Source organism: Echinops telfairi, unplaced genomic scaffold (assembly GCF_000313985.2).
Source record: "Echinops telfairi isolate 266 unplaced genomic scaffold, ASM31398v2 ScPeMD7_655;HRSCAF=1070, whole genome shotgun sequence".
NCBI classification, from domain to species: domain Eukaryota; kingdom Metazoa; phylum Chordata; class Mammalia; order Afrosoricida; family Tenrecidae; genus Echinops; species Echinops telfairi.
The window spans coordinates 14094285-14118837 of NW_022104553.1; the positions used below are offsets into that span (position 1 = coordinate 14094285).

General features: G+C 53.4%; 1 protein-coding gene across 2 annotated transcripts in view; it reads left to right on the forward strand.

Annotated features, from left to right (window-relative positions):
* The first annotated feature begins 426 nt into the window (after positions 1-426).
* PPARD (peroxisome proliferator activated receptor delta) overlaps positions 427-24553 on the forward strand; it is a 78025-nt gene continuing 53898 nt past the window's right edge. Inside the window, exon 1 of one of the 2 annotated variants that reach the window (XM_004717221.2) lies at positions 427-537. The gene's annotated coding sequence lies outside the window, so the exon portion shown is untranslated. Of the gene's footprint in view, positions 538-15869; positions 15922-24553 lie in introns of those variants that run through there. The other variant, XM_045292661.1, reaches the window with a different exon arrangement.

Below are 24553 nucleotides of genomic sequence, written 5' to 3' on the forward strand. Positions count from 1 at the left end.
AAAATCAGTATTGCTTCTTATTGAAAGTCACGCATCCTCTTTGAAGCCAAAGTTCTACCCTGTCCTGTAGGATCGCTACGAGTCGGCATGGACTCGGGGGCAGGGAGGCAAGGAATGTACTAGATAACCTCTAAATTTCCATCCAGCTTTAAATTATTCTCTTTCGTGATACTTCACCGACTTGTTTTACTGGCTCCGGAGCTCTCCCGCGCCTCCCTCTGCCGGCTGCTCCCGCATCGTCCACTAGAGGGCGCTGCAGGCAGGCCCAGGACAGCGTGTGGTGGGCGGAGTCACGGAATCAAGGAAGTCACCAGGAGGGGCGTTGATTGGCCCCGACTGGGGCGGAAAGGGGCGTGAAGAGGGTGGGTCCAGCAGCGCGGTGACGGCACGCTGGTGGGGGCGGGGCCGGGTTTGCGCAGCCTGAGACGCTGCGGCCACCGCGGAGCTGGGGATTAATGGGAAAAGTTTTGGCAGTAGACACGGGATCCTGTGGAGCGTGCGGGACGCAGGCAGCGGTACGGGAGGTGGCCGGGACAGGTCAGTCCGGGCCGGGGGAAGCGGGCGAGCAGGCGGCGGAGCGAAGCTACGGCCGCGGCCGAGGCTGCCCTCGGGGCTGGGGCGCCAGGCCCGGCGGGAGGGGTGTGGGGAGCGGTCGGGGTCGGCGGACAGCGCCGCGGCGGCTGGCGGACGCTCCGGCCCGGGCGCGTCTGCGTTCGCGCGTTGCCCTCTGACCTCGATCGCAGTTTGAGCCTGAACTCCAGGCCGCCTCCACCCGACTCTGTGGCCCCTCATGGGCCTCGTGGCCCGGTCTCCCCCCTTCTGTGCCCAGGGTCCTGTCCCGCGCCTCACGCCGGACTCGGGCTCCCTCCTTCCCTCCCCGCTCTGGGGTCCTCAGAGCCCTGGCCCAGAGTTCTATCGCCTCCGCCTCTGCCAGACCCTCCCTGGGACCCTCTCCTCGGTGTCCTTTTCCCCTCCCCCTCCTGTCCCTGTCGTTGCCCTCCGATCCTGGCCGGCTCAGCCTTTGCCTTTCCCGGCCGTGTGCCCCTTCTAACATCGTCTCTGGCCCTTCCCCCACCGTACCTTGCAGGTACCACTAGGTGTTCCCAGCCCCTAGGTGTTTCCAGCCCTCATTCCCGGCCTCCCTGAGTCTCTTCTGCCCTGGTTCCCTGACACCCTGCTATTGCCTCCTCTTCGATTTCGCTCTGCTTACCCCCATCCTGTAGCCCACCTCCTTCTCGCTCCTGGTGCCTTGCCTCTGCTTCTGGGAGAACCTTTAACTCCACACGCTCCTCTGCTGTCCCGGGACCTGCAGTTGAGGTAGCCTTAGTTTTGGGCGGGGGTCTTCAGCCCCTGATTGGGTCAAGGGGCAGAATGTACGAGGTACATAATAGGTATGTCTGCGTGGGAGAACTTGCTGGGGTGTGCATCAGGGGTGACGGGCAATTTGTCTGCCATTCTGCGCCTTCCCGCTGCACTTCCCCTTTATGGGCCTGTTGACTTCCAGGAACCCTTGGGGAGAGACTGCCGCTGAATTGGGCTCGAGCCAGGGGTAGCTGGAGAGCCAGAGGCTTTCAACTTTCTTCCCATCCAGGAAGTGCACTCTGGGCCTCTCACCCTGGAAGTATCAAACATATTTCACTACACCCCCACCCCTCCAATCTCCCATCTCTAAAAGCTGAGAGAAGTCTCCCGAAGGTATACCCCAGAGAACACCTGCGGTCCTTAAACCATTTTCTTCTGTTCTACCTCCAGAGGTAGAAAAAATTTAAACAATTTTTTTTAAATGATTGGGCTTTGAAATAAATTGCAGTCCCCAAAGCCTGGGGGCTGGCAGGCATCTGTCACTTTTATTGTTTGTGGCTGGGAACCAGCTGTTGGCTCTCCCACGTGCATCCATGCCTGAATGTGCCAGGGTCCCGTGTTGGTCACTGAGCAGCTTCTCATGAAGATACTTCTCTCTGCTGCCTTTTCTGTGGGAGCTTAATGCTCTGGGGATCCAAGACAGAGGCCCGGTTTGATGCTTGGTTTCCTTTGCCCAGGCCTGGCATGGGGTGTCTGGTCGATAGCTACCTGGGCAGAACTGCATTATTTAGTCAGACTCAGGAACTTGAGCTGACAGCTCCCAGACTCGGGCCAGAGAGCCCACCACCTTCATGATGTGTCCGCGTGTTTAACCTCCTTGTCTGTCAGAAAGTTCTTTTCTGTCGCCTTCAGTTTACACTCCTTTATTCTGCACCGCCGCTTCCCTAGAGAGCCCTGCCGGAGGGAGCAAGCCTCTGCTGCCCCCGCTCTGACGGGGAGGATTCGGAAAGCGTGATCCTCTCACATGTAGGAGCCCAGGTTGTGTCACCTGGGTCTGTGTTGTGAGATCTCTGCTTCTGAGGACCGTGCTCCCTGGCTCTGAGCCAGAACTGGACACACAGTTGGCACCCTCTAGGAACTGCGGTAGAGAGCCCAGGGAATCAGCTAGACCGGGCCATAGTGGGTGGAATCCTCTTGAGCCCTGACCCTCTTCTGTGGCAGCGCTAGGATTGGGCAAAACTGAGCCAACTCACTTCTCCACCGGGCCCTGAACTCCCTCCTACCCAGCACTCAGAGCAGACACGCGAAGGGGCCTGTTCCCATGAAAAACATCCCTACAGAGTTTCTGTGCCTTATTCTAATGAGGGGGGCATGCAGTAATTTAGCCCAGTCTCTGGCTCTGAAGAAGGACTTACCTCCCTCTTTTGAACACCCTGCTGCTCCTTGTCGTTTCTCATTAGCCCGGGTGGTGGGTGAAAAGGTCTCAAGAAGGGGACAAACCCAGTCAGTTTGGAGCAGCTTGGGGGCCAGATAGTTCCTGACCATTTGCTGGGGCTGTCAGCATCTGAGTGGAGAGTTGGCATTGTCCACAACCAAGTTAGCATTCTGTGGTTCTTGTAGCGCGCAGGGCCGCCGGCCAGTCTGCCTCTCTGCTGCAAAGTGCAAACGTGTGGCCAGAGAGGCCCTGACTTTATTCTGCTCTTGGGGTGACCCGTCAGCTCCCTGGCTTAATGACTCCTGACCCTTTTGTTTGGTTACTCTTCGCCTTGCCTTTCCACCACTGCGTGTCTCCCCTCTCTGGTGTACGCCTCAGCCCACACAGGACGAATTGCCTAGCTCAGCCTGCCAGCCTCACCAGGGCTCACCTAAGGTCCCTCAGAGCCCTTCCTTGAGGTCAGAGTACTGTCACTGTCAGGTGCTGGCCTGGGAAGCCAGTAGGTCTCTGCTTTGGACAGAAGGCAGCTTGTCCTGGCCGTTGTGCAAGCTGACCTGAGGTGCCTGGTGAGGCCAGGGGCGTGTGCAGCCTCTTTTAGGAAGACTTGAACGTGTGGCTTCTAAGGGCTTCAACTGTATCCTGTGGCCAAGGGTTCTCCTCACCTCTTCTCCCACCCCCACCCCCTTTTCTGGGCATTTCCTGCATTCGGGGTCTCTGGAGATGCCAGCCTATCTACCCAGCGTTGGCCACGCTGGCATGGCCCCTTTTTCCTCCCCCCAACATCTCTGTGCACTTTGTCTGTCACATCAGAGGCCCCGTGTCTGATGCCCTGGTGCCATGTTGTCCCAGAGTTCCCAGTGCCTCTTAGCGACAGCCTGGTGCTCCTGAACATTTTTCTGTGCCTTTGCAGCTAGACACTTGGCATGAGCCTGGCCCGGAAGAAGTGGCCCCTTGCGTCAGGTTCCAGACTTGTGGGTCTTTTTCCCCAGCAGCTGGCTCCTGGCCATCATAACTCAGCAGGCTGCTGACTTTGGCCCTGTCTGCATGGGGCATTGGGTAAGGGATCAAGCATGACTCAGGGCATCTCCATGTATGCGCTGCCACCCATGGTGGGTGTTGGCCCTCAGCTCCTTCCTCACCTTGCTCACTTCTCCAGCCCCACCCTGGTAAGATCACCTGGGCCTGAGTCTGCAGGCTCCTTCCACGATTGAGAAACACCTGCTGGCTCAGCGCAGAGCAGCACCATCTGTGTGCTGGGACCATTAGTGTGAGGGACCGGGGTGGAGCCAGTTCACCTCGGGAGCACTTTTTGAGGCCTCATGTTCAAGTATAACTTAGGGGAGGTACTTCTCTGACCCCTGGGTAGAAAGAAGAGGCTTTCTACTCCCGAAAAGAGTTACAGGCTTGGAAACCCACATGGGCAGTTCTACCTTGTCTTCCAGGGTCGCTAAGAGTTGGAATTGACTGGATGGCGGTGCGTTGGTTTGCTTGTTTGTGGCTGAAGATGTTGGGTTTCTTGCTGCCCCACAGTGCTGAGTGGTGTTTGGGGCATGCACGGGGTACCCACAGTGGCTTCTGCTCACTGACAGATGAGGACAAGTACTCCAGAGAGGTAATCCCCTTTCCATTTCTCAGAAGCCTCTCCCACTGACCCCTGACTGACACACCCCAGACTTAGGATCCTGGCCTAGAAGGTGAGACCATTTCCTGGGGGCTGAGCCATACACTCCAGGCCATGGCATCAGGTGCCCAGCACTCGCACATAGTAGGCTTTTGAAATAACTATTAACCTCTATGGCATAAGTAAGGAACCCTGGTGCCACGGTGGTTAAAGTGCCAGGATGCTAACCAAAACTTACTTGATGGCAGCACGTTTGCTTTGTTTTGTGGTTAAATGTCACAACAGTGAAGTGCACCCTTGCTAACTGAAAGGTTAGTAGTTCGAACCCACCCAGTTTCTGGGTGGGAGAAAGACAGGGTGGGCTGCTCCAAGAGATGACAGCCCCCAGGCCCCATGGGGCAGTGCTGCTCTGTCCGCCAGAGTGGCTGTGAGTTGGAATTGACTTGGCAGCGTGCGGCAGCAACCAGCCACAGATGGCTTCAGGATGTTTGCTCGGGTTTTGCACCCACCACAGCAGAACCTCCACAAGGCCAGGGACTTACCCTGGGTCCTGTTGTGCCTGAGGCAGTGCCTGCCACAGAGAAGATGCTGAACGAATAAGAGTGCGTTGAGTGAATCGCAAATGGACTCTCTTCTCTGCCCATCTGGTGCCTGAGCAGCCGAGCCACAAAGACGAGGGTCTTTCATTTTCTTTCTTTTTTTTTTCTAGTTCTTTTCATTTATTTATTTATTGAAACATTTTATTAGGGGCTCATACAACTGTTATCCCAATCCATACACACATCAATTGTGTAAAGCGCATTTGTACATCATTTCTCAAAACATTTTCTCTCCACCCAAACCCCCGACATTAGGTCCTCATTTTTCCTCTCCCTCCCCTCTCCCCCCTCCCTCATCAGCCCTTGATAGTTTATAAATGGGTATTTTGGGTCTTTCATTGTTGACCATTGATGGAACCCATATTTTGAGTGCCTACTATGTGCCAAGTGCCCTGGTGGCGAAGCAGGCTGTGCCTCAAGGTCAGGAGTTTGAAACCACCAGCTGCTCCTCTGCAGGAGAAAGATGAGACTCTCCACTCCCATGAAGAGTCGCAGTCTGGGAAACCGCAGGGAGGGGCAGTTTGGCCCTGTGCTGTAGGGTCGCTATGAGTCTGGACTCGATGGCTGTGAGTCTGGAGAGTTGGGTACGATGTGCCAGGCCCAGGACGAGGCACGTGGGAACTGGTGAGGGTCAGATGCAGAGCGCAGGTGTGTGGTTGGCTGCATCAGGGCAGCTATGGACACCACTCAGCATTGTGTCTTCCATTCTGCTGGGGCTGAGGGTCTTCCACTAGCCTCCAGATCATGCTGTGGGCTCCCCATTGAGACGCCCCCTCCCCTCGTTTGTTCCCAGGACACCTGGCAGGTGTTGTTAAGGCTCAGAAGGGGCGCTCCAGGGAATGCATTGCTAATTGTCCCAACTGCCCCAGAGGCCGGGAGGTGGTGGGGTCACTGCTGGGGGCCAGGGGAAGCATGGCCCTCCTGTCTGATTTGGTGGAATCTCTGAAGTTCAGTGGTTCCAGCAGATGTTTATGAACTTCACTTCCCTTCCCTGCTTTCACACCCGGCCAGTCTTCCTGTTGCTGAACAGGGGGCTGAACCCAGGGGCCTGTCAAGTCCGTGGGGGTCAGCCTGTTTGTGGCTCGCTCAGGAAGGCTGTGGGCAGGAGCTGCCCCTCCTGTTCTCTAATCCATACCAAGTCCTTTCCTCTGAAGGAAATGTGAGAGAGGAAGAAGGGGGGCTGGGGGGCTCTGAGGTCCCCTGAGAGGGAATGCAGGGACGCTGTCCCCGAGCTGGGAGAAATGAAGAGTTGATTTGCTCTGCTGTTTGTGTGGCCACAGCTCGCCTGGCATTAGCAGTGGCCTGCGTTCCGGGGCCAGCTGTCCAGTCCACCCTTTAGCTTTGAGCTTCGAGTCCAGCGTGTTTTCTTCCGTGGTTTCTGCCGGCCAAGGTGAGGCCTGGCTTTGTGGGGCCTTTCTGTGCTGCCAAGGCTGCCTCTGTAGTCCTTCCCGTCAGGCACTTCTGGGCCGGTGCTGTGACTGCTGCCCCTGGTTGCAGTGTGGAACCCAGTTGGGAAGTTAAGCTTTGAAGATGGGGTTCTTCGGACCTGAAAGACAGAGAAGGAGGGCCGCAGTGTACCATCCGGCACTCCCAGAGCTTTTTCACGGCAGAGGAGGGACCACTCCCATCCAGACCCTACCTGAGTTAGGGAAGGACGGCTTCCAACTGGTGCCGGAGTTTCTCCCAAGAGCGTAGCTCAGCAGAAAGAGACAAGTCAGCATTTACTAAGGTTTCATTTTAATCCTCACATTAAGTCAGCATGGCTCTTGGTGGGCAAGCTCCTCCTCGGAGACTAGCTTCTCTTTAACATCCCAGCGGGCGCTGGGTAAGCGTTGGACTGCTACGTGTGAGCTTCACGCTTCGAACCCACCAACTACCCTGAGGAGAAAGATGAGGCTCTTTGCCCCTGTAAAGACTTACAAAGCACTGGAAGCAGTAAATAGGGTCCCCCGGTCAGAGTTGACTCGATGGCAGTGGGAGTGGGTGTGTGAGATTAGAGTCCCTAGGTTGTCACTTCTCACCAATTGGTGGTTCCAGTCTACCCAGAAGCACCTTGGAAGAGAGGCCTGGTGATCGGCTGCTGAAAAGTCAGCGGTTGAAACCCACAGGGGCACAGTGCTACCCTGACACACAGGAGGCCAGCATGAACAGGAGTTGCCTCGTGGCAGCTTCTTTTTTGCCCTCTTGTTCTTTTTCCTCTTGCTCTGTGTTTGTTTTGTTGTTGAGCAGCTACCCAACAAAACATGCACCGATCAGGGTCGACACGTACAATTCACTGGCATTGATGGCATTCGTCAAGGTGTGCATCCATTCCCACCCTCCGTTGATGACTTGTTCCACCCGTTATTAAAAACACGCTCCCCCGAGGATTCCCATCTGATCTGAGCTGCTGTCAGTTTGATCCCATGTAGACTTACTGAGAACATAATGTTCAAGGCAGACTTTTGGTACTAGCTAAGCTGAACTGGTGTTAAGATGACTTCCGGGGATATTTTTGGTTTAAGGTTTAAAGATAATCTTAGGGCTGCAGTTCCAGGGGTTCATCCATCCCCTAGCGTCAATGAGAATTTGACATTTTATGCTGGATTTTCCACTGTGAGCAAGATTCTTCAATGGAATCTTGGTGTAAATTGTTCCATCATGGTAGTGGGGCACCATCCAGTTCCTCTGGTCTCCTGGAAAAAGAGGTAGCTGTTCACGGGGACCTTGAGTCTCGCATCCCAGATCCTCCTCCAAGCCCTGCCTCCTTCGCCCTCGGTTGCTCCAGGCAGTATGCACCAAGTTAGGAGGCAGGGCAGAAGCACTAAACATGTTATTAGGCCGACTAACTAGGGTGTCCTGTGTGTGAAACTATGCCCTTTGACCTCCAAACCAAGGAACCAAATCCCATGAAGTGTCAGTTATACATAAGCACCCCCAGCAGCTTCTCTCTTTTGTTGTTGACATTGTTGTAAACTGTGTATCTATCACGTAACCTTTACCAATTTAACTTTTTACACCGGTGCAACCTTAAGCCTCGAGAATGTGATTTTTCCATCAATGTTAAACTGATTTCCCCCCTCCTGCCTCTTCTAACCACTAAAAAACATTGGCCTCTCTACATTTGTGTTTTCTTGGCTTTTTCGATAAGTGAGGTCGTAAGATATTTGGTCTTGTGTGCTTGACTTATTTTGCTCAGCCTAATTGGCTTGGTTTTAATGTCTTCATCCTGTAGTTTGTTATCAATACTCCCATCTCCCTGGCTAGATGAATAGAGTACCGTTGTATGTACGTAACACATTTTAAAATCCAGCCATCTGTTGTGGATATTGAGGTTACCTCTACCGTTAGGCTATTGAGAATAGTGCTGCTATGACCGCTGCCATATAAGCTTCTTTTTGCCCCTGTGAGTTTCAGAGACTAACTTTTTTTTTTTTTAACATTTTATTAGGGGCTCATACAACTGTTATCCCAATCCATACACACATCAATTGTGTAAAGCGCATTTGTACATCGTTTCTCAAAACATTTTCTCTCCATTTAAACCCCCGACATTAGGTCCTCATTTTTCCCCTCCCTCCCCTCTCCCCCCTGGAGACTAACTTTTTATGGGAGTAGACAGCTTTGCCTTTCTCCCGAGAGGCGGCTGGTGGTTTCGATCTGCCAACCTTGCAGCAAGCTGCCTAATGAATAACCACCATGCCACCAGGACTCCTTTACTTTCATGACACAGAGAAAGTTAAACAAATTACTCAAAGACAAAAAGGCAGAAGAGACAAAACTTCATCTGCCCCACTAACAGTATTGGTGGCATTAGCGGTTATGAATCGGGCTGTGATCCTAAAGGTCGGCAGTTTGAAGCCACCCGAGAAAACTGTAAAGAGTTACAGTCTCGGAAACTCACAGTGGAAGTTCTTCTCAGCTCTCTAAGGTGGCTATCGGTCGGTATCAATTTACGGCAGCGTGTGCATTGTATTAGCAGCATACCATGAAGGAGAGGGGTGAGGAGACAAGTTAGGGAACAGGAGGGAGGGGCACAGAGTGATACAAACAGAGGGGGGTGAAGCAGAGAGAATTAATCTTTTAATTTGTTTCTCTATTTTTGAGAATCGTTCTGAAGGAGGACAGACAGGAGTAGAGACCTCCTTGAGGAGGCTGAGAAGGCAGTGTGCAGGCCGCAGTGCAGGCAGCGCTGGCTCCTCCAGTGGTTCCCAGGGGCCCTAGCTTCTGGGTCTCCGGGCCTAGTGCCCTTGGCCTTTCTCTAGCTCTCTCATGGCCTGTGGAGAGGCTCTGTAGGTTTGGTACTGGGCAGACCTGGCTGTGACCCCTAGCTCTGGTGTTAACTGGCTGGCTAACTGTGGCCCGTGGCTTCATGCCCCGAGCTTGCATTCTCTTCTGTGTCAGGGTTAAAATGAGCCTCAGTCCGTGCTGGCCTGCCCTTGTGTGCTGAGCTGGGTTCTGAGGTGGAGAACTGGGGAGAAAGGACTTTCAGCACCAATGCCCTTCTCTGACCCGGAGGCCCTGGCAGCCCAGCCTCAGAATGGGAAGCCTCATATCGCCAGTTAAACAGCGCTTGGTGTTCAGAGCAGTGCATTGCAGCACCTCCCCCCACCCCCCGCCCCTTCTTCTTTCAAGTCCAAAGAACCCAGTCTTTAAAGCTAACTTCCACTTGTCAGCAGCTCTCTTGAGAACCATTATCGAATTCGCCACAGCTAATAACAACACAGCTTTAAAAGAGTTCTCTCAGGAGGAGGATACTGAAGGGAGAAGCTCTAGTGTCATGGGAAAAATTGCCTCATGCAAGGCCTTTCTGTATCATCACACAGAATCGGCATCTGAAAGCTGACTTTTGTTGCTCTTGTTTGTGTCCACCGGGACCCTCTGATCCTCATCTTCTGGCACTTCCCACGTCCAGGAGTTGTCGCCTGAGAGCCACAGTTGCGTGGCTCCTTCTGTGACGGAGAACAAGCCAGCTGTGCTCTGTCTCCATGGTAGCCGCGGGCCACACTGCAGACCCAGAGCTCTGTGGGCCGCTCTCCTCACAAATGTTTTCACCATTTGGTCCTGATTTTGCCAAAGCACCTAGCTCCACCCATCGTTTCCTTTCCAAGCAGGCGTGGTTGGCCTTCCTCAGCTCCCTTACTTGGCCGCAACATCTCCTTGTCTGTGGCTGTCCCGCTGGCTGTTTCCAGTCCATTCCCTCTGGGCATCCTCAGCCTCAGCACTGGACAGTTCTTTGTCGGGGGAGGCTGACTGGCTGTGCCTCACAGGGCTTTTAGGGCCATCCTGATGGCGGCCCCCCTCTCCCCAGTGTGACAGCCAAGTGTTGCCAGATATCGCCCTAAGGCCCCCGGGCGGGAGGAGGGGGAATCAGAATTAAAAACCACCATTCAATCATTCCGCCACTAAATACTGCTGGCCACCCGGGCGCATTGGTGAACATTACATCAATCAAACTGATAGGATAAGCATATAGTTCTTACCCTGGACATTTACCCTGCTGGTTTCTGGAAGGAGAAAGTGGCTCACAGTTAACAGCATGTCAACAGAGACACCGTAGATGGACAGATCCAAGGAACAAAGCCATCTCCTGGAGTGGTTGCTTCTCCCAGGCTCTGCTGTCCACGTGTTGTCGTGCCCTGCAGCTCTCTGAGGTGCGGGAGAGCAGAGTGGTCACCCATGGCACGTGGTCTACTGCTCCCCGATCCGTGCCTGGTGTCGGATGCTGTGAGGACAGCACTTGGTGGCTCCAAGCCCAGGTGGGCCCTCGGAACAAAGATTTGAGACAATCTGTCCTCTGGAAGGGATCTTCAGGGAGTTCTAGGGAGCAAAAGAGTAGGCCCCAGATAGTATCAGATCACTGCTTTGGGGACACACACACACACACACACACACACACACTGTTGTTGTTGAGGTGACCTGAGTAAAGTCTGGCTCTAGTACTGTCTTACTATCTTCCCTTTGCTCTTCCAAAATCAACCAACCAACCAACAAACTCACTATCACTGAGTCCATGCTGACCTTTAGTGACCCTATAGGACAGGGCACAACTGCCCCTGCACGCGTCTATAGAAGTAGAAAGCCCATCTTCTCCTGAGGAGCTACTGGTAGTTTTGAACTTCTGACCTGGTGGTTGGCAGCCCAACGCATACCACTATGCCACCAGGGCTTCTGTGCCCTCATGGTAGGGGTGGGAGGAGGTAAGGGAGGCAAAGCTAAGTAAGGTGGCATGTCAGGTCACAGATGCTTTAGGGAAAAGTGAGGCAGCAAAGGGGGGTAGTGGATGTTTGAAATAAGGGGCTTCGAGAAGGCTCTGCTTTGAAGGTGCTATTTGAGCTGAAGGGGTGAGCCGAGGTGGGCAAAGGAGAACGAGTGCAGAGGCCGGAAGCAGGAACATTCACGGGGGAGTTTGAGGGCCAGCAAGGAGGGAGGGGAGCAGCCAGGAGGGGCTGAGGTCACAGGTGGGGTTTGGAGCCAGATCACTGTGCCTCTGCGATGTAAGCTCTTCACTGCGCTGACCTCTCTCCCGTCTCACCCCACCTTTACGCCTTGTGTCCTTCAATTCCTGTCTGTAGAATCACACCTAGGGAACATCCGCTGGTAAAAATAGTCAACTAAAATATTAGAAGACGGGGGTGGGAGTAACATCCTCTTTCTGAATAATCAAAACAGTCGCATGGTTTGTGGGACGTGGGGCTGGGAACCTGGAAATGCAGGTCAACAACTCTCAGCAGGCAGTGTTTGGGTGATGTCTGGGGTCCTCGTGACCATCTCCCTCCTCAGCCCCATGAGGCCTCCGAGCCCTTGAACTGCTGCTCCTTTCCAAGCCGCCCTTCAGGTCTGAGGAGCCTTGGTGGCTTAGTGGTTACTCATGGGACTGCTGATCACAAGTCAGCACTTTAAAACCACCGGTGACCACTCAAAACTCACAGGGGCAGTTCTACCCGCCCTGTAAGGTCGCTATGAGTCTCCCTGTAAGGTCGCTATGAGTCTCCCTGTAAGGTCGCTATGAGTCGTGAGCGAGTGAGTGACTCCTGGTCCCTAGACCTCCTCAGCCGGCAGGCGATCCCGCTTTCACAACCCTCCTCGCCCCTCACTTTGTTTCCAAAGATGAGTGGGATCTTCCACCTGCACCGTCCCGCTCTAGGTCAGGGGTGGGGAACCTTTTTTCTGCCCGTGGCCCTTTGGCTATTTCGATGTAACATCTCTCGAGGGCCATTCAAAATGATGAGGTCCAAAATCAGCCTGCTGAGCTTGGGCAGACATTTCAGTGACTCACCCCTAATGTGATGGCTGGAACGGCTTCTTGTGGCTGAGCCGTGCCATGCGAGCTGGTTCTGATGAGTTAAGGCCCGCAGGCCGCACCTTCCCCACCCTCACACTGTCTCAGTTTTTAAGAACATCAAGGAGAACCCAGGGGGAAACCCACCCTGTTCCTGTAGTGACCCCAGGAGCACTTGTGCTCTGGCCACTTTCCAGATGGCCCGTCTGCCTGTGCCCCCGATCGGGTAAAGCGCCCTTGCCATCTGGACTCCAGTGCACTGATTATCCCTACAGATTAAACCCCGCACACTGTGCCCCGGTTTCATAGTCTCATGGGACTGTCCCAAACCTGCTTTATCTTATTTGTTGTTGCCTTTAAAAAAGTGGTTTGTTGTGGTTTAGGTGAAAGTTTACAAAGCCAACGAACTCCACAATCCATAGGGGGGCTGTGGCCTGGCATTGGTTCCGCACCTTCCGTACCCTCCCCACTGCCGCTCCCCTCCAGCTTCTGACGTCCACTTGTGCACGTTCCGAGGAGCGCTTCCTCACGTGCTCTTGTCCCCAGGTGTGTCTGTTGCTTGGCTGCAGGGGTCTCCAAGTGGGTTCACTCCTAAGATCGAAGAGTATCTATGGGCCACAGTTTGCGGGGCTCAAAACCTGCTTGCTGGAAGTGAGGAGCCAAAGACTCTTCAGTCATAAACACAGTGACCGACAGTAATCTCTAGCTCCCAAGTGACAATCCCTGGATACATTAGACCCCCAAACCGCAGAGTGCACCCACCTAGGCTTGTGTTCACTCATCTCTGCTGACAGTCCATGAAGGCATGCGCTCCCTGTGCTCTGCTTTTCTGGCATCCTGACACGCCGGTGTGTTTCCAGCAGCACCTCACACATCCAAAGCCATGCGGTGAGGGAGCAGGGAGCACTGTAGGTGCAGTGGTAGGATGCTCACTTTCCATTCCAACGACCTCCGCTGGTTTCCTGGCCATGATGCACCTCATACCCAGCCACCATGCATCTTGTCAGTGGAGGTTCTCGTGTTCCTGTGAGACTGGGCCGGTTTCAATGATTCTTTCAGACTAAGACTAGGAAGGAAGGCTTGGCAACCTACATCCGAAAATCAGCCAGTGAAAACCCTGTGAACCACAATAGCCCAATCCAGTTGTGCACAAAGTCACCAAGGGCAGAGTCCAAATTGATGGCTGCTAACCACCACCACCACCTTGCAGGGGGTGGAGGGGCGGGTCAGCTTTCAGAAAAAAGTTCCATTGGTTTTCTAGCACACCCCTGACCCAGCAGGCATATCAGCAGCTAAGCCAAGTCCTACTTCTGTCCACTGCACGCTCATGGCAGCTTTATCTTCTCCCTCGTCAGCAGGACCAGCTATCTGTGTTTGATTCGCTTTCTGCCTCCACTCCGGCGAGGCACGCTGTAGGTAACCAGGGAGTACCTGTCCCAGAGTGATTCCCATACCCCCGGAGTACCAACTGTTTTCTGTGCACTGTAGCCTGGGGTGTACCCCCTCAGTTTCCTATCTCCATCACCCGTGTCCTCCGAGCCCAGGGCCTCCCTGGCTGAGTCACAAGTGAGCAGCCGCCCCCGCAGCCCTGATGGGGGTGCTTTAACTGTGACTAGAGGTCATCTTCCTATAAAGTGGCCCCTGGCAGAGCCCTCAAGTGCTTCAGGCTTTGCCAGCAGGAAGTTTGACTGCGTGGCTGGCCTATGTGGCCCTCCCCTGAGTGGCCCTGGCACTAGCCTACCCCAGAGCCCATCTCATGGACCAAAGCCAAACTTCGTGAGGTAAAGCAAGCATTTGTTCTGTAGCAGTGGTTCTCAACCTTACTAATGCCGCGACCCTTAAATACAGTTCCTCATGTTGTGGTGACCCTGAACCATAAAATTATTTTCGTTGCTGCTTCATAACTGTCATTTTGCTACTGTTATGAATCGGGTGACCCCTGTGAAAGGGTTGTTCGACCTCCAAAGGGGTCACGACCCACAGGTTGAGAACTGCTCTATAAGAAAGGCGAGCCAAGGCATTCACCTGAAGACCTCTTTCTCCATTGCCCCCGCCTTTGTTTGAAGCTCAGGGGGAACAACTGAAGAGATCTGACTTTGGCAAGAGTCCATTCTGACCCATGAGGACCTTATAGAATAGAGTAGAACTGCTTCAGTAGGTTTCCAAGACTAACTCTTTTTTTAAAAAATCATTTTATTAGGGGCTCATACAGCTCTTATCACATTCTACACATACATCAGTTGTGTACAGCACATTTGTACATTCATTGCCCTCATCGTTCTCAACACATTTGCACTCCACTTAAGCCCCTGGCATCAGCTCCTCATTTTTCTCCTTCCTCCTCGCTCCCCCCTCCCTCATGAACCCTACTTTATAAATTATTATTTTGTCATAACTTGCACCGTCCAACGTCTCCCTTCACCCATTTTCCTGTTGTCCATCCCCCAGGGAGGAGGCTATATGTAGATCCTTGTAATCAGTTCCCCACCACCAAGACTAACTCTTTACAGGAGTAGAAAGCCTCATCTTGCTCCCACAGAGTAGCTGGAGGTTTCAAACTGCTGATCTCATGGTTAGCAGCCCAATGGAAAACCATTACGCCACCAGGTACCTGACTTTAGCAAAGCCTTTCCAGAAACAATGACCTCAGAACCCACCACAATATTGGGGGGTTATTGCTCAGAGTTTGGGTTCTGCTGCTGCACTGTGAGTTCTTCAGGTGCTAGGTTACCCTTTCCCCACGGATGTCTAACCCCGTCTGCAGCAGAGGCCGGCCACACAGTGATACCCCTGACTGCCCGAGTAGACCACGGCCCGGTGTCGAGTGCCAGGGTGGCAGAGTGCATTACGCATTGAGCTGCTCACCAGAGTCAGCAGGTGGAAACCCCCAGCTGCTCTGTGGGAGCCAAACCAGGCTTTCTACTCCTGGAAAGATTCAGTCTCAGAAACCCACGGGGGCAGTTCGACTCTGTCCCCTATAACTCGATGGCAGTGAATGCGTGAACGAGTGCTGAGTGCCCGGTGCTAATCACTGGACGGGTGTTACCTTGTTGATCCCACACCACGGGCCTGAGAGGTAGGACCCACACTCTACCCGTTTTACAGAGGATGTCGAGGCTCAGACCCGTTCGTGAAATTGCCTGATGTTGCACAGGAGAGCTGAGAGCTGAACCCAGGCAATTAATGCACTTGTCTTTCATGGCCACACAGCAAGGCCCTGCGTGGAGATGACTGGTTGAATCTGATTGTTCCAGTTTGGAAAGTACCCGCTTGACTGGCCAGACGTGTTGGCTTCAGAGCGCACGCCCTGCTTTCGAGCACAGCTGCATCGCTTGCTGTTCATTGAGCAGAGGCAACCCATTGGCAGGCCTCAGGCCCCCTCCCCTACAGAGGTTCATTCTAGGTCAATGGGCAGAGGCCCTGAGAAGGGCCATGCTTACTGGCTCCCCGTCTACTCCAAGGTCGTGAGCAGTCCCCAGCCCCCAAGAACCATACGAAACGAAACTGTCAGCACGTGGGCCTGGCGTGTTGCAGGAGAGATTATAGGAGGGGAAAACCAGCCCTGCTCTAAGTAAGGAATTCATCCTTGGACTTTCAGTCTGGTATGGGGAAGAGAAGGCAGCGAGGGAAATTGCCTGAATCCACATCCTCCTCTGGACCAGGCACATCCCCCAGGTTGTGCTTACCGGCCCGAGGATTGAAGGTATTGGCATTCCCATTTCACAAACCAGGAAGTGCAGGGATGAGAGGGTTGTCCAGGTCACGCAGCTAATAAGCGGCAGAGCTGGGGTCCCATCCCTCTGGGGCCCTTGTTCTTACTCAGCAACTCTGCTTGTTCTGTGTGCTGTCATCTGGAGCCTGGACTTTTCAGCATGTGTGCAAATGTGCTTGCATGTGAAGAGAGGCTTGGGAGCAGAGGCGGTGGAGGGTCTGGGCTCCTGGGCCCCTGTCCTGCTCATTAACTCAGGCCCCTGTCAGACCAGCAGGACTTAGCTGTGCTCACAGCAGCAGTGGTATTTCTTGCACCTTGCCATCCCTGGTTTATTTTTAGCACTCTTTCTATTTCTGTCCTCACTTCCTGGCTGGAGGCACAGGGGCTGGGGTGCAGGGACGGCATGGGAATCAAGAGGCAGGAAGAGGTGGCATCTCAGTGGTGGCCTTGGTTGGGCTTTGGGACTGTGCCCCCCTGTCAGGCTTGCCAGCCCCCACAGTCCGTTGCAGTTCATACCCTCAGAAGTAGGCAGTGGGTGCCACATGGTACTTACTTCCTGCCCTGCCCCAAAGGGAAGCTCCTTCCCTTGTGAGATGCCCAGGTTGAGGAGTCTGGCTGGCAGTATGTCTCAGTGTCCCGTCTAGCCTTGGGCCCAGGCATAGCTGAGAAGAATGCCTCTTTCGGCAGGCTTGCCCTTGTCCTGGGTCTGACTCTTTCCGTAGATTTTCCAGGGAGGTTCTCTCCTCTTTCACCTGGCCCTCGCCCCCCACCTGACAGCGTGCGGGCCAGGTGGTTTGGAAAACCCTAACACGTCCAACCACTGTGCTGTACCGCCACCTCGGTGCTTGCAGCTGCACGGCTTCTTGGCACCTTGCTGGGCAGAGGAGGCGGGTGTCTGAGGAGCAGTCACTGGACAGCTTGTGGGCAGAGGGATGTTCCCAACAGCCTCGAGGTTGATAGCTCAGATTCCATTGTAGAACGGTAATTTGAAGTCAGGGAGAAATTGAAGATGGAATATTTGGGAGGCGAGGCAGGACAGATGAAATGGGGTCGCTGGAAGAAAAAGGGGAGAAGGCCTCTCAGACATCATCTCAGCTTCTTCTCGGGCAGCTCTGGTCTGCACACAGGCTGAGCCAGGAAGTATGTTTGCCATGAGCCTGCCTGGGTCATGTGTGCTACCCTGGGATCCCTGCCCTGGCGAGGCCTGGCAGGTACAATCTCGGGGTTTCAGAGCAGGGCCGCTTCCTGTTGGCCTCCTTGGAGCCTCCCTGCCCCGCCTTGCCTCCACTCCGGAGCTATAATTAAGTGCCTCTGTGAAATCCTACTCCTCAGCCGGCACACGCGCTACCGCAGGCCTGGTCATTGGGCAGCCCGTCTGGGGTGACTGCTGGGCTGCTGTCTCGGCCTCCAGACGGCCTTGGGTGGGTCTGAGTTAGTGGTGGGGACCTGCCAGGAAAGGGCTGGGTCCAGGGAGGCAGGGGCCAGGCTTTGCCCAAGTGCCACAAAGTAGTAAGTCATAGGAGAGATGCCGGGCTGGGTGCGCGACCGGGAAATGCCAAGGGGCATTGAGACAGAGGAGACAGGTACATGGGGCAGAGGGCACGGACGGCACGCTTCCAAACCACCATGCCTCTCGGAAGAATGGGAGCTGGTTAGACATTGGATTGAGCTGCGTATTTTTGACTAGACAATTCACGGCACGGAATTCAGAACCTGTTTCCTCTTTCCATCCCTGGTCTTTCATCTGTTGAGCACGTACATACATCAGCCAAGCCAACCCCACTGCCACTGAGCAGACTCTGACTCACAGCCGTCCCGTCCCGGGTCGACTCGGCAGGATTTTCTTCTGACATCAGTACCTCTGTGCGGCTCTCCTGGCTTGGGTACTGTATCTCTGCCCATCGGTCTATGCAGAGCTTCCGCATTCCTGGTCAGGGCTGCCCCATCTGTGCTATGGGTGTGTCGTTCCCCTTTCTGGACAGGCCTGGAGGTGATATCCAACCTTGCTGCCATGTGACACAGGCCCTTTCACACAGCGATAACAGATCGATAATGATACAGTGTGATAGATGACTGATGGAAATGGGGCGGCGGGGTGGGGGGTGGGTGGGGGGTGGAGGAAGGAAAAGGCTTTTACAAGCAATTCTGTGCTAGACCTTGGGTAGGCCCAACCGAACGGCAACGACTGAGGTTAGCTCCTCTGTGACTGAGCCAGCCCAGAATCTTTGTTCTTTTAATGACCCCCAAACCACATTTATGGTCTTGCCCTTTCTGTGTGTCGGGGGTCAGGTGCAGCTTTTCTGGGTCCCGGTGTGTGGCTTCCCACAAGGTTGCAGTCAAGGTGTTGACTGGGCCCCGAGTTGTCTCAGGGTTCCTCCGGGCCAGAATCCACGGCCAGGCTCACTCAGTAGTGCTGGCAGGCTTCAGTTTCTCACAGGTTGTTGGACCGAGTGGTTCGGCTCCTCAGGGGCTGTTGGCCCAAGGCCGCCCGTCCTCAGTTCACAGCGTGGCAGCCAGCATTAGTGAGCGAGCGCACGCAGGAGTCACGGGGTTTCACAAGCTAATCGTAGAAATGATATCCCATTACTTGGGCCACATACTTGGAAGGCAGGGGTCACACAAGGGCAAGAATACCGGAAGGTAGGTGGGGATTACTGGGGCCCATTTTAGGAGGCTGTGACATGTAACAGCCAGGCCAAGAGTGGCCAGAGACGGCTGGGGTGGCAGATAGGAGTTGTACGGAACTGTAGCTATCAGTACAGGCCCTACAGAGAAGTTGGCATTTATCTGAGAACAGTGGGAGCCAAAGAAGGCCTTTGAGTAGAATAACCTGGGAGCTGCCATCTAGGACAGTTAGTCTAGAAGCATGAGACTGGCTAGGTCAAAGTAGAGACGTCAGTAAGGAAATAGGACTCATTGGAGGCCCAGGAGTAACTGGACAGCGAACAGTGAATGAGTCCGGCTGCCAACCGAGAGATTGGAGGTTCAGGTCCCACCCGCCATAGAGGCACCTGGGGACCGGACGGCTTTGCCATCCTGCTGGGTCTGAAATAAGCCACCTCAGAAGCAGCTCATCTGAATGGTCTGTGAAGTTAGAGAACGTCCTCTCCACCTGAAACCCACAAGCACAACCTGAAGGTCACCGTGCATTGGGATTATTCCATAGCGACAGATTGTTTTTTTATTTTTTTCTCTCTTTTTCAAATCATTTTATTGGGGGCTCGTATAATTCTTATCACAATCCAGACATGGTGTCAAGCGTATTTATACATTTGTTGCCATCATCATTCTCAAAACATTCGCTTTCTGCTTGAGCCCTTGGATCTGCTCCTCCCCCCCTCCCCCATTTCTCATGAACCCTTGATAATTTATAAATTATTATTAATTTTGTTTTTAAGGTAGTCATCCAGGTGAAAAGTTTCTGTCCTGCTTTCGGATCACCTTCTCTTTATCAAATACTTGAACTGCGTTTTCTCTCTGCTCTCCATAACAATTAAAAGAAGACAGGAACTGCTAACAGTTTGCAGCTGAGGATGCTTAGCCGTGGAGAAGTTAAAAAACAATGAGTTGATTCCAACTCAGAGCTACCTCATAGGACAGAGCAGAACTGCCCCTCTGGCCTTCCGAAACCATAAATCTTTATGGGATTGGAAACCCTCATCTTTCTCACTCGGAGTAGCTGGTGGTTTTGAAGTGCCAACCTTGTGATTAGTGCTCAATGCGTAACCCACGATGCCACGTGGGCTCCTCGGAGAGGTGAAACATGCATAGGGTCACAAAGATAGTCCACTGCAGAGCAGCCCTTCAAAGACTATCTTTTGGAGGCACTGGGAGTGGGACAGTGGCAGTGACTGGAAGATGAGGTCCCGGCCCTTCACTGGGCACTGGAGGGAGACGGAGGAATCTGGGACATTGAGGTTTTGAGCCTCCGGGGCAGAGACAAAGATAACACTGATGCCGGAAGAGAAGGTCAGGCGAGGACACAGGTGTGATGAGGGAAGGTGAGTCATTCTGGAGCATGCGGCTCTCGTTGGCAGTTCCTTCCCAATTATGGGAGAATAGAATCATTCCTGTTATTTATATAGGGACGCTGGTGGTGCCGCAGTGAAAGCACTTGACTGCTGACCAGCAGGAAGCCGTGGGGGCTACTTCCGTGAAGACTGACAGTCTTGGAAACCCTCTGGGGCAGTTCCCCTCGACCCTGGAGGGTCACTCTGAGTTGGAATTGACTCAGCGGCAGTGGGTTTGGTTTTGTGTGTGTGTATGCAGATGTGTTCGTGGCCAGTTGGGAAGAGTGGGAGCATGTTGGTGAGAGGGTTGGGTTCGCTTGTTCCCTCAGCAGCCAGTACACCATGTGATGGCTGGGCTGGGTCTGCACGGGAGCTCTGGTAAAGGCCCTTGGCTAGGCTTTCGGCTTTCAAAGCCCTTTGTCCTCTTTGGAGCCTTGCCCAGCCTGTTTGGCTGATGAAGACACCAAGGCTGGGGGAGATTGATTTGCTGCAGGAGACTCATTCGTCCCAGTGACCGGCTGCTGTGTGACAAACCGCTGCCACACTCAGTCGTGGAAAACCACACCAGGTGACCGTTCTCCAAATTCCTTGTTGGCTGGACCCAGCTGGGCAGCTCTTTCCCACATGATGTCTCTGGGCTCGCTCTTTGGGCTGTAACGTCCAAAGTGGCTTCTCATCCTCCTGGACCTCTGTGCACATTTCCTCTGAATTGTCCGTAGTCTGCCCTGGATTTCTTTACAATGCAGGGCGGCCGGGGCCCAGGAAGGTAGAAGCAGAGCTGGTCAGTCCTGTTGAGCCCTGGGTCTTGAAGGCACTGTACCACAGTCCGGATTGTACAGTGGAACACAGGTCTATGTGGCTCCCACCCAAGACTCTGTCCCACCAGACGACACCCCTCCTGGCCTGCCTCCTTGGGCGTGTCAAAGGTTGCTAGCTTCTGTGTGCTTGGGGAGGAAGCAGTTTTTCTTCCACTTCTGGAAGCCACTAGCTGCCTCTTTGCACAGGTTAGGATCCAAGATCACTAAGCCTGTGAGGGACCCCACCCCGACCCCCAAATGGACAGGCCCTAGAGATTAGCTAGCTGGCCCCAGAGCTCAGCATTGTTTTTCAGACATACATAAACTTCCCCACTGGAGTTTCCCTTTCTGCGCCTGGTGGCCTCTTGCTCCACAGCACTGGCCATGTGGGATACTGCAGCGTGACAGCCAGATGTGCGGGCTGGCCTAATTTCGAGTTGGCCCAGTTACTATTCAGTCCAGTGATTCCCAGTCATAGCTCAGCTGGCAGATTCACCAGGGAGTTTTGGAAAAAATTTAGATTCCTGGGCCTTCTCCAAGGCCTATTGAACTAGAATTTCCAGAGACGCAGTCCAGGAACCTGTGTTTGAAAGCACCCTATTGATTGGGGGTGCTTTCTGGCTGAGGAGTCATGGAATCCAGTGGCCTCATTCCTCTGGGCAGCCGGTCAGACCCTGGTTTTGAGAGGCCTCCTGGGGCCCCAGAATGGTTCCCTCCCCTGCACCACCGGGAAGTGACTCCTGACCGCTTCCGGGATGGTTCTGTGGAATTTTGTGACTGGGTTCTTTTACTGAACATAATTGTGATACTTTTGTGGGGTGAGTGTTATTTAGTTGTTGAGAATACACGAGGAGCCCTGGTGGTGCAGTGGTTGCGACCTGCAAGGTCAGCAGTTTGAAACCACCAGCTGCCCCTTGGGAGAAAGTTGAGGCTTTCTTCGCCCTTCAAGCATGAGAGTCTCAGAAACCCACAGGGGTAGTTCGAGCCCTGCCTTACAGGGTCGCTATGAGTCAGCAGTGAGCTTGGTTCTGCGGGTTCGTTTTGAGTTTGGTTTGGTTGGTTAAGCAGCAAAACATACGCCAGTTCAACAGTTTCGACTTGTATAATTGATCGATGCTGATTACATCCTTTAGGTTGTGTAACCATTACGGCCTTCCTTTTCTGAGTTGTCCTCCTCATTACCACAGACTCCCTGCCCCTAAGGCTCCCATCTAAGCTTTCGAGGTGCTGTTGTCTGACTCCAAGTAGATGGCTCTTAGAAGAGCATACTGCTCACGGGAACAGTTCTTCCCTAATTCAGCCCGACTGCTGCTTGGTTTTTAAGATGGCTTCAGGAAATGTTTTTGCAGCGGAGTGGGGATGGGTTGGGCTGTTAACTGCAAGGTCAGCAGTTCAAAACCACCAGTGATCTCAGAAACCCTGTCCCATAGCTCGTTAGAGTCGGCATCTACTTGAGACAGTAAGTTTGGTTGTTACTTTGTCTTCTTTGTAAACTTGTTGCGAATTGAGTAAAGGTTTGCAGTATTTTTTTTTTTTAGGTTTGCGGTATTTTATGAATGTATCCAAGCTTGTTAAACCAGCACTGGACAATCTTTTGCTGTTGTATCTGTTGCGGTGGTGAGGTGCTGGTGTGCCTCTTTAAAGTCTTGAGGTCACTTCCTAGCCGTGGCATTCCCCGGGCCACTTTAGTGTGCCCCAGACTCCCAGAGCCAGCTGGCCGCCTGAAGTCCTTGGATACCTCAAACCACAGCTGTCCAAATCCAATCCCCATGATTGACCACCCCCACCCCTACCTCCCGCCCCACTGGTGCCCTTGTTCATGAAGAGACCCCATCTTCATGCAGGTAGTTAGCCTAACACAAAGTTTAGGAGCCACCCCTCTTCTCCCCCCTCCCCCTGCCTGTTGCCTTTGCCCCTGGTAGGTGTCCTGGCCTGTCCTTTCTTCCTGCACATCTGCTTTTCTCCTCTTGCCTCACAGGGGTGCTGACAATGGCCTCCTGACTTATCTCCCTTCATCTATTCCGGCAGGTACAGTCCTTTCTGCCTTACCCAGTAACTTGAATCAAGCCATCTTTAACAACAACAGCAACAACAAAAATCAGATCTAATCGTTCCCCTTCATCAAACCCCCTTCCTCACCTAGCCCCAGGCCTTGCCCCAGAGCATACTCTGTCCACCCCTGCCCTTTCTCCTGCTCTCTCCAGCCGCCCTCTGTACTTTAGCCTCTGACCTCAAATGTCCTCAGCTCACAGGTCCCTGCTGAGCTGTCTGTCTACAGTGGCCTCCCCCCTCTCCCTATCTCACCACCCTGACTGGCCTTCAGGACTCTCCCTGCACCCGTTCCATTTGTTTAGGTATTGGTTTATTGTCTCAATCTCTGACAAGTAGAGAAGTTTGAGGGTAGCACGCTGTTGACCTTTCTCGTCTCTAACACAGTCTCCTCACAGGCTAGCGTAGTTCCTGCATCTTTGTAGCATTCAGTTAAAAGAAAAATGTGTGTGTGCCCGTGCCTGCATATAGCGATATGTAATTTTTTTTCTTTAAAAAAAAATCATTTTATTAGGGGCTCATACAACTCTTATCACAATCCATACATACATCAATTGTGTAAAGCACATTTGTACATTCATTGCCCTCATCATTCTCAAAACATTTGCTCTCCAGTGATATGTAATTTTAATGAATCAAAGTATAGGGATATTGATGAATTTCACCAAACTTCAGGAAGTTATCCTCATTTCCCCTCTCTGTGACTTAACCTGTGATATTCTGCCATCCTTGGGACTGGACCACGCTCTGACCTGTCCACCAGTTGTCTTGGGTCTCGCATACCCCTTTCCCTGGGCCCCCCCCTCCCCCCCACCAGGCCAGCCCGTGTGTCTGGGAGCGTTGGGGCCTCGTGGTGGCCCGTGGTAGTGTACTACTTCCTGTTGCCCTCAGGGAGACTGTGTGGTGTCGCTACACTTCCCCAGTCATGTGCAGGCATGCTGGGGCGTTGGGTTGGTAACGTGTAGAAGATGTGGGTTCCAGCCCCCCCTTACTGCAATGCCTTGAAGTCATCAGAGAGACGGACGTCACTCTGGAAGTTGTACGTGTGCAAAAATTGAAATGAAGAAGTGCTTCCTGGAAGCCGGATCTAGTCCACCCTCTGACGGTGGTGGATGCCGACACAGTTGGTAAACACTGCCTGAGTCACCTGCTCCCCCCACCCCCGACTTCCTGTCTGGGAAAGCCTGTTGCACGCCTGTGATGAAGAGATGCCCAGAGAGGTCTCCTGAGTCAAGGGAGCAGCCGGTTCTTCTGTCTCCAAATGAGTTGTGTGGCCTCTGCTTGTTTCCAGATCACTGTGTGGGGTAGACCCTTGGGAATTGAAGGAGGCGCTGGTTAGCTGAGGAGGCTCGTGTGTGTGTGTGTGTGTGTGTGTGTGTGTGTGTGTGTGTGTGTGTGTACCAGAGAGCTCAGTGTGTCCCCTGTGGTGGGGTCACTCAAGGGCCTAGAAATTCACCTATGCCAGCAACAACTGGCTGGCCATTCTCATCTCAGATTCTCTCTGGGGTTTACTCCAAGCCTTCTTCAGCTCCCCCCCGGCCCTCTCAAACCACGTGGCCTCTTGTAAAACACGTGGAGGCGGCAAGCACTACAAATGCCTTTCACGTCTTTTCTTTTCTTCTTTTTTTAAATCGTTTTATTAGGGGCTCATACAACTCTTATCACAATCCATACATACATCAATTCTGTAAAGCACATTTGTACATTCATTGCCCTCATCATTCTCAAAACATTTGCTCTCCACTTAAGCCCCTGGCATCAGGTCCT